Consider the following 9661-nt stretch of genomic DNA (forward strand, 5'->3'; position numbering starts at 1 on the left):
TCTACTTTTAAGCAGATAAGGGACTTCAGGAACTCCAATGCCTTCTGCTCAAAATAATTTTTATGCCACAGTAGCGAATTCTGGACCCCTTCAGGACCATCATCTTAATTAGTGCCACGATACCACCATTTTTTACCCATCACTATTTTGTATCATTGGTTCAAATGCCAACCTGGTAAAAAGGACAGATAACATTTTACTGTAATTTGAAAATATTTTTGCCTTCTCCAACACCACTGAAAGGTCTCAGGGACCCTTCGGGGTCTGTGAAACACATGTTGAGAACCACTGAGCAAGGGTGTCTTGAGAAGCAGCGGGGAAAGCAGGTATTATCTTTGGGGCTTGAACAGCATTCCCCCAGGTAGTGGATAAAGGAAGGCCTGCAAGTCCTAGAGAACTGGAGAAAAGCATCTTACTTTTTGGCACCATCACGGGGAGGCAGCGAGACTTCAGAAAGAAATGGTTGTATAATGCACCTTGGCATACAGACCGTAGGAAATCTTAGCAGAAAATTTCTTTGCTTTCTGAATGGTGTAGGTACTTCAGAGTGCTGAAAAACAGAGACAGCAGACACCTCAGCTGTTACCTGTGCGGATCAGTGGTTATTGATCAGAAGAACACATACACATACCTAAACATATACCATACACTGGGGCCTGAGCACTCTGTGTGATTCTTGGTACAACCCCATTGGATGGGCAAGGCAAAGTGCCCAGAATGACTGTTTTGGCGGGGGTGAGGGGGATGGGGAGGTGGGGAGAGGGTTAGGGAGGTGCAAATCAGCTGTCAAATAGAGCTATAAATATTTTTAAAATATTACTTCTAACAACTGTGTTTTTAGGCTTAAGTTTACGAACCCTGTGTGTACTATCCTGTATAATCCTTGACATTATGGGGTAGATACCATTATTATTATCATTTCCATTTTATAGATGGGGAGGTGAGAAGATAGATGATTTGCTTTTTGCATAGCTAGTAAGTGGCAGAGCCAAGATTAGGACTATGTCTTTGGGAAGCTTGTGCTCTTAGCCAGCACATTCTCTGTGTTCAGTCACTAAGTTGTGTGCAAGTGTGTAATTTAGCATAGACAATTTCCTTATGTTTGTTCTTTCCATGTTTCTAACTACTAATTTTCCTGGTTATGGCCTCAGGAAGAGAGAACACAAGATGTTGGTTGGCTTGTATATGTCCAGTTCTTTGCAGACTATTCTAGCCCTAGCAGATCCCAGATTCCTCCGTCTTGAGTGAGCCCTAGAAGGAAGGGATGGTAAATATTGAATGAGTATAGTAAGGGCTATTAGGTTTGTTGTGAAACTTGGGAGGGAGGCCACAGACTACAGGTGGAGTGTGGCTCATCCCTCTATTCTCTAGGTGTCAGACCTGAGAGGAAGGCTGATAATCTAAGACATAGAGACTTAGAGAGCTGAAGACCCTTTGAACATGGGATCAAAGATACATTACTGTGAAAATGAAGTGAATGTGTTCCCTGTCTGATATTCCTTTAATTTCGAAAACACAGAACCCCCAGCTGGCATACTCCAAATAGTCCATAGCACTCAGAACTTGAAGACTGTGATGGTTTTAAAACATGTCTACAAATCAAATTCCTAAGCACTCTTCCCATCAGGAGCTGGATTCTGATCCCTCTTCTCTGTCATATGGATGGCTATAACTCTCATGGGGGCTTCCCTGGTAGCTCAGCTGGTAAAGAATCCACCTGCAATGCAGGAGACCCTGGTTGGATTCTTGGGTTCGAATGTGTTCTGGTATGTATTCTGGCCTGCTGATGTCCCAGTTGACAGCCAGCATTAGTTACGTCAGTCACCAGACATATGACAGAAATCTTTGAGGCGACTGCAGCCCCAGTTACCATTTGACTTAAACGGCATGAGAAAACCCAAGTCAGAAACCTCCAGTTGAGCCCAGCCCACCCCTAGGACACTTCAATTCAATTCAGTTCAGTTCAGTTGCTCAGTCATGTCCGACTCTTTGCGACCCCATGAATTGCAGTACACCAGGCCTCCCTGTCCATCACAAACTCCCGGAGTTCACCCAGACTCATGTCCATCGAGTCAGTGATGCCATCCAGCCATCTCATCCTCTGTCGTCCCCTTCTCCTCCTGCCCCCCCCAGCATCAGAGTCTTTTCCAGTGAGTCAGCTCTTCGCATGAGAGGGCCAAAGTACTGGAGTTTCAGCTTTAGCATCATCCGTCCAAAGAAATCCCAGGACTGATCTCCTTTAGAATGTTGTGGTTGGATTTCCTTGCAGTCCAAGGGACTCTCAAGAGTCTTCTCCAACACCACAGTTCAAAAGCATCAATTCTTCGGCGCTCAGCCTTCTTCACAGTCCAACTCTCACATCCATACATGACCACAGGAAAAACCATAGCCTTGACTAGACGGACCTTTGTTGGCAAAGTAATGTCTCTGCTTTTCAATATGCTATCTAGGTTGGTCATAACTTTCCTTCCAAAGAGAAAGTGTCTTTTTTAATTTCATGGCTGCAGTCACCATCTACAGTGAGTTTGGAGCCCCAAAAAATAAAGTCTGACACTGTTTCCACTGTTTCCCCATCTATTTGCCATGAAGTACTGGGACCAGATGCCATGATCTTCATTTTCTGAATGTTGAGCTTTAAGCCAACTTTTTCACTCTCCACTTTCACTTTCATCAAGAGGCTCTTTAGTTCCTTTTCACTTTCTGCCATAAGGGTGGTGTCATCTGCATATCTGAGGTTATTGATATTTCTCCCGGCAATCTTGATTCCAGCTTGTGCTTCCTCCAGCACAGCGTTTCTCATGATGTACTCTGCATAGAAGTTAAATAAGCAGAGTGACAATATACAGCCTTGACTTACTCCTTTTCCTATTTGGAACGAGTCTGTTGTTCCAGGTCCAGTTCTAACTGTTGCTTCCTGACCTGTATATAGGTTTCTCAAGAGGCTGGGACCCTTAGATGATAATAATAATGAGGAGGAGGAGGGGCAAGGGATAGGGGGAGAGAGAAAGGAAAAGCAAGAGCAGGATGAGGAGGAGACTGTTGGTGTTTTATATCGAAAATTTCAGGGTAGTTTGGTTGGCAGCAATAGAGAACTCAAGCTCTTTCTTAATTGCACTTGCGGCAGTTGACATTTGAATATGTATATATATGTATGTGTGTTTATTTTTGGCTGAGGTGTTTCTTTGTTGCTGTTTGGCCTTTTCTCAAGTGTGGCAAGCCGGGCTGCCCTCTGTTGCAGTACTCAGGCTTCTCATTGCAGTGGCTTCTCTTGTGGTAGAGCACAGGCTCTAAGGTGCACCTGCTTCAGTAGTTGGATATAGGATCAGTAGTTGTGGCCCACGGATTCAGTTGCTACATAGCATGTGGGATCTTCCTGAATCAGGGATTAAACATAAGTCTCTTGCATTGGCAGGTGGATTCTTAACCACTGGACCACCAGGGAAGTCCCTGCAGTTAGCATTTTTTTTTTTGTTTTTAATAATCTAAATCCAGTTTTTTTAATTTAATTAATTTATTTCTTTTTGGCTGCGCTGGGTTTTCATTGCTGCACAGGCTTTTCTCCAGTTACAACAAGCGGGGGCTACTCTCAAGTTGCACTGCACAGGTGGCTTCTTTTATTGTGGAGTACTGGCTGGATGAAGCACAAGCTGGAATCAAGATTGCCGGGAGAAATATCAATAACCTCAGATATGCAGATGACACCACCCTTATGGCAGAAAGTGAAGAACTAAAGACCTCTTGATGAAAGCCAAAGAGTGAAAAAGTTGGCTTAAAGCTCAACATTCAGAAAACTAAGATCATAGCATCCGGTCCCAGTACTTCATGGCAAATAGATGGGGAAACAGTGGAAATAGTGGCTGACTTTATTTTGGGGGGCTCCAAAATCACTGCAGATGGTGATTGTAGCCATGAAATTAAAAGACGCTTACTCCTTGGAAGGAAAGTTATGACCAACCTAGATAGCATATTCAAAAGCAGAGACATTACTTTGCCAACAAAGGTCCGTCTAGTCAAGGCTATGGTTTTTCCAGTGGTCATGTATGGACGTGGGAGTTGGACTGTGAAGAAAGCTGAGCACCGAAGAATTGATGCTTTTGAACTGTGGTGTTGGAGAAGACTCTTGAGAGTCCCTTGGACTGCAAGGAGATACAACCAGTCCATCCTAAAGGACATCAGTCCTGGGTGTTCATTGGAAGGACTGATGCTGAAGTTGAAACTCCAGTCCTTTGGCCATCTAATGCAAAGAACTGACTCATTTGAAAAGACCCTGATGTTGGGAAAGATTGAGGGTGGGAGGAGAAGGGGACAACAGAGGATGAGATGGTTGGATGGCATCACCGATTCAATGGACACGAGTTTGGGTAAACTCCGGGAGTTGGTCATGGACAGGGAGGCGTGCCGTGCTGCAATTCATGGGGTTGCAAAGAGTTGGACACAACTGAGCGACTGAACTGACCGGGCTCTAGGATGCTCGGGCTTTAGTAGTTGCAGCTTCCGGGCTTTAGAACACAGTCTCAGTAGTTGTGGTGCACGGGCTTAGTTGCTTTGCGGCATGTGGGATCTTCCCAGATCAGAGATCAAAACTGTGTCTTCTGCATTGGGAGGAGGATTCTTTACCACTGAGCTGCCAGTGAAGCCCCTGTCATTCTTAATTTAATCAATATGTTTAGAGCACTTTGTTTGTGCCTTGCCAATCCTCCATGTTCCTTTTCTATTACCTAGTACCCGTGATTTTGTTCCGAGGCTTGGGAACAGAGTGGAGTCTTCAAAAACACATTTAAAAGTGTTGCAAAAGTTTAATAATGCTCCAGTCCCTATGGTGTCCCCAGACTCACAAATATTCAGGAGTGAGTCTCCACCCCCTTTTGGTGAGTCATTTCCAGGATTCCTGAGGCATTGTGCCACCATGATGGTATGTCTCCAGCCAAGGAAGCAATCTGATTGAGAGCCTGACCTGGGGTATTGGAAATGGTGACAGCTCCAAGGTGTGGCAGTGCCTTTGAATGGGGACAGGGTTCTTCATGGCTTGTTGTGTCTGCAGTGGCAGCTACAGGAAATGGGAAAAGAATAGGCATGTAAGGGAAGAGGAGTATGAGAATTTATAACAACAGGAAGAGGAAGGAAAGGGGGAAGAAGAAGCCTATAGGAGGAGGAAGAGCAGAGAAGGGGTTATGGTAGCAAAAGGTGCTCTATTTTTAAAATATGCAAACACTGAAAGAGAAGCTCTTAGTAACTAAGAACTAAAATATATTGAGCACCTACCAAATCCCAGGCATTGCTCTAACTGCTTTATTTATGATCTCATTTAATCTCATTTAAGTCCATACCCCTACGAAGTAGATGCCATTGTTATCTGCCCCACTATTTTGCAGGTAGAGAAGCTTGGAGACAGAGGTTAAGTATTATAATTTGACTTAGTAGTAAAGCTAAGAATCAATCTGGCTTAACCACTATATATTTTTCCTTGTCATGCACGATGTTTTTGAGCCTTCCCTTCTTACCATAGACACATATTTATTCTTTCACAAAAGAGTGAGGATAGAAACAAAAAGAAGGAGGGGTGGAGGTAGGCAAGGAAACAAGATCGGACATGAGAGAAAAAATGTTACAGGATAATGTATAGTGTAACTCTTTTTATGATTTAAATAGGACACACGTGCCCCTCTACACCCCTCCCTCCCCCCCACACACATATTCTTTAGAGGGGCAGAAAGGTTTTTTCACTTGCTCTGGTTTCCTGAACTGTCTGATTCTGTTTGCTTGTCTGTTTGCTGTTACCTTTATTTTTCAGAATGCTATTTATACCAAGAGTGGCGAGAAAGTTGATCCTTGGGAAAGAAAGAAAACAGTTCAAAATTCCCTAATCCAATATCTTAACAGATTTGGGAGATATGAATGTCTGCAATTACTCAGGGGGCTTGAGAGAAACCCTTTAGGGGAATTTCCTCCCCCAGACTCTTCAGTGTGTATATAAGACCCAGCCCCTCATGTATCCTTAGAACAGGATATCCTGATTTAAATAATAAAGGCAACAATGTGCGACCTCCAGATGAGGGTCCCAACTGTTTTTCCTGTTACCTGAATTAACAACTCAGTTCAAAACAAGATCCAGGCTGGGATTCTCAGCTAAACTCAAAAGGGAGACCCAAAAAACAGCTGGACTGAGAGGTAAACAGTGGCTCAGTGCCTTCTTTTTTTGTTTAATTTATTTTTTATTGAAGGATAATTGCTTTACCGAATTCTCTTGTTTTCTGTCAAACCTCAACAAGAATCAGCCATAGGTATACATATATCCCCTTCCTTTTAAACCTCCTTCCCATCTACCTCACCATCCCACCCCTCTAGGTTGATACAGAGCCCCTGTTTGAGTTTCCTGAGCCATACAGCAAATTCTGGCTTGGCTGTCTATTTTACATATGGTAATAGAAGTTTCCATATTACTCATTCCATTCGTCTCACTATCTCCTCCCCTCTCTCCATGTCCATAAGTCTGCTCTCTATGTCTGTTTCTCTATTGTTGCCCTGTAAATAAATATTTTGCTCCTTGGAAGAAAAGTTATGACCAACCTAGACAGCATATCAGAAAGCAGAGACATTACTTTGCCAACAAAGGTCTGTCTAGTGAAAGCTATGATTTTTCCAGTAGTCATGTATGAATGTGAGAGCTGGACTATAAAGAAAGTTGAGCGCAGAAGTATTGATGCTTTTGAGCTTTGGTGTTGGAGAAGACCCTTTAGAGTCCCTTGGACTGCAAGGAGATCTAACCAGTCCCTTCTAAAGGAAATCAGTCCTGAATATTCATTGGAAGGACTGATGCTGAAGCTGAAACTCCAATACTTTGGCCACCTGATGCGAAGAACTGACTCCTTGGAAAAGACCCTGATGCTGGGAAAGATTGAAGGTGGGAGGAGAAGGGGATGACAGAGGATGAGATGGTTGGATGGCATCACCGACTCGATGGACATGAGTTTGGGTAAACTCTGGGAGTTGGTGATGGACAGGGAGGCCTGGCATGATGCAGTCCATGGGATCACAAAGAGTCAGACATGACTGAGTGAGTGAACTGACTGACTGAAATAAATTCTTCAGTACCATTTTTCTAGATTCCATATATATGCATTAGAATACAATATTTATCTTTCTCTTTCTGACTTACTTCACTCTGTATAATAGGTTCTAGGTTCATCCGCCTCATTAGAACTAACTCAAATGCATTCCTTTTTATGGCTGAGTACTATTCCGTTGTGTATATGTACCACAACTTCTTTATCCATTCATCTGTCAATAGACATCTAGGTTGCTTCCATGTTCTAGCTATTGTAAATAGTGCTGCAGTGAACATTGGGATAAAAGTGTCTTTTTCTGTTTTGGTTTCCTCAGGGTATATGCCTAGGAGTGGGATTGCTGGGTCGTATGGTGGTTTTATTCCTAGTTTTTTAAGGAATCTCTATACCATCTTCCACAGTGGCTGTATTAATTTACATTCCCATCAACAGTGCAAGAGTGGTCCCTTTTCTCCAACACCCTCTCCAGCATTTATTGTTTCTAGACTTCTAGATTATGGCCGTTCTGACTGGTGTGAGGTGATATTTCAGTGTAGTTTTGATTTGCATTTCTTTGATAATGAGCGATGTGTTTGTTAGCCATCTGTATGTCTTCTTTGGAGAAATGTCTGTTTAGGTCTTTTTCCCATTTTTTGATTGGGTTGTTTGCTTTTCTGGCCATCAGTTGTATGAGCTGCTAGTATATTTTGGAAGTTAATCCTTTGTCAGTTGTTTCATTTGCTATTACTTTCTCCCATTCTGAGGGTTGTCTTTTCACCTTGCTTACAGTTTCTTTTATTGTACAAAAGCTTTTAAGTTTAATCAGGTCCCCCTTATTTACTTATGTTTTTATTTTCATTAGGATAGGTGGGTCATAGAGGATCTTGCTTTGATTTATATCATCGAGTGTTCTGCCTATGTTTTCCCCTAAGAGTTTTATAATATCTGGTCTTACATTTAGGTCCTTAATCCATTTTGAGTTTGTATTTGTGTCTGGTGTTAGGAAGTATTCTAATTTCATTCTTTTACATGTAGCTGTCCAGTTTTCCCGGCACCACTTATTGAAGAGGCTGTCTTTGCCCCATTGTATATTCTTGACTCCTTTGTCAAAAATAAGGTACCCATAGGTGCATGAGTTTATTTCTGGGCTTTCTGTCTTGTTCCATTGGTCTCTATTTCTGTTTTTGTGCCAGTACCATACTGTCTTGATGACTGTAGCATTGTAGTATAATCTGAAGTCAGGAAGGTTGATTCCTCCAGCTCCATTCTTCTTTTTCAAGACTGCTTTGGCTGTTCGGGGTCTTTTGGGTTTCCATATGAATTGTGAAATTTTTTGTTCTAGTTCTGTGAAATATGCCATTGATAATTTGATAGGGATCACACTGAATCTGTAGATTGTGTTTGGTAGTATAGTCATGTTCACAATATTGATTTTTCCTGCCCAGGAACATGGAATATCTCTCAAACTGTTTATGTTGTCTTTGATTTCTTTCATTAGTGTCTTATAATTTTCTGCATACAGTTCTTTTGTCTCCTTAGGTAGGTTTATTCCTAGATATTTAATTATTTTTGTTGCAATGGTGAATGGGACTGATGCCATAATTTCTCTTTCTGAATTTTCATTGTTAGTATATAGAAATGCAAGTAATTTCTGTGTATTGATTTTGTATCCTGAAACTTTGCTAAATTAGCTCTATTATGATACTATCTTTAGGGTTTTCTGTGTGCAGTATCATTTCATCTGCAAACAGTGAGAGCTTTACTTCTTTTCTGATTTAGATTCCTTTTATTTCTTTTTCTTCTCTGATTGCTGTGGCTAGGATTTCCAAAATTATGTTAAATAATAGTGATGAAAGTGGACACCCTTGTCTTGTTCCTGATTTTAGGGGGAATGCTTTCAGTTTCTCACTCAATGGAATAATGTTTGCTGTAGGCTTATCATATATAGCCTTTACTGTGTCAGGTAGGTTCCTTCTGAGCCCAGTTTTTGAAGAGTTTTAATCATAAATGGGAGCTGAATTTTTTCAAAGGCTTTTTCTGCATCTGTTGAGATTATCATATGGTTTTTATCTTTCAATTTGTTAATATGGTGTATCACATTGATTGATTAGCGTATATTGAAGAATCCTTGCATCCCTGGAATAAACCCTACTTGATCATGGTATATGAGCTTTTTGATGTGTTGCTGAGTTCTGTTTGGTAAAATTTTGTTGAGGATTTTTGCATCTGTGTTCATCAGTGATATTGGCCTGTAGTTTTCTTTTTGTGTGTTGTTTTTGTCTGGTTTTGGTATCAGAGTGATGGTGGCCTTGCAGAATGAGTTTGGAAGTATTCCTTCCTCTGCAATTTTTTAAAAGAGTTTTTAGAAGGATAGGCATTAGCTCTTCTCTAAATGTTTGTTTGATAGAATTCTCCTGTGAAGCCATTTGGTCCTGGGCTTTTGTTTTTTGGGAGATTTTTGACCACAGATTCATTTCAGTGCTTGTAATTGGGTGGTTCATAATTTCTCTTTCTTTCTTGTTCAGTCTTGGAAGCTTGGACTTTTCTAACAATCTGTCTATTTATTCCTTCCACTAATTTTAGGGTTTTTTGGTTCTTTTTCAAGTTGTTTTAGGTGT

Source organism: Bos mutus, chromosome 21, assembly GCF_027580195.1.
Source record: "Bos mutus isolate GX-2022 chromosome 21, NWIPB_WYAK_1.1, whole genome shotgun sequence".
Taxonomy (NCBI): Eukaryota; Metazoa; Chordata; class Mammalia; order Artiodactyla; family Bovidae; genus Bos; species Bos mutus.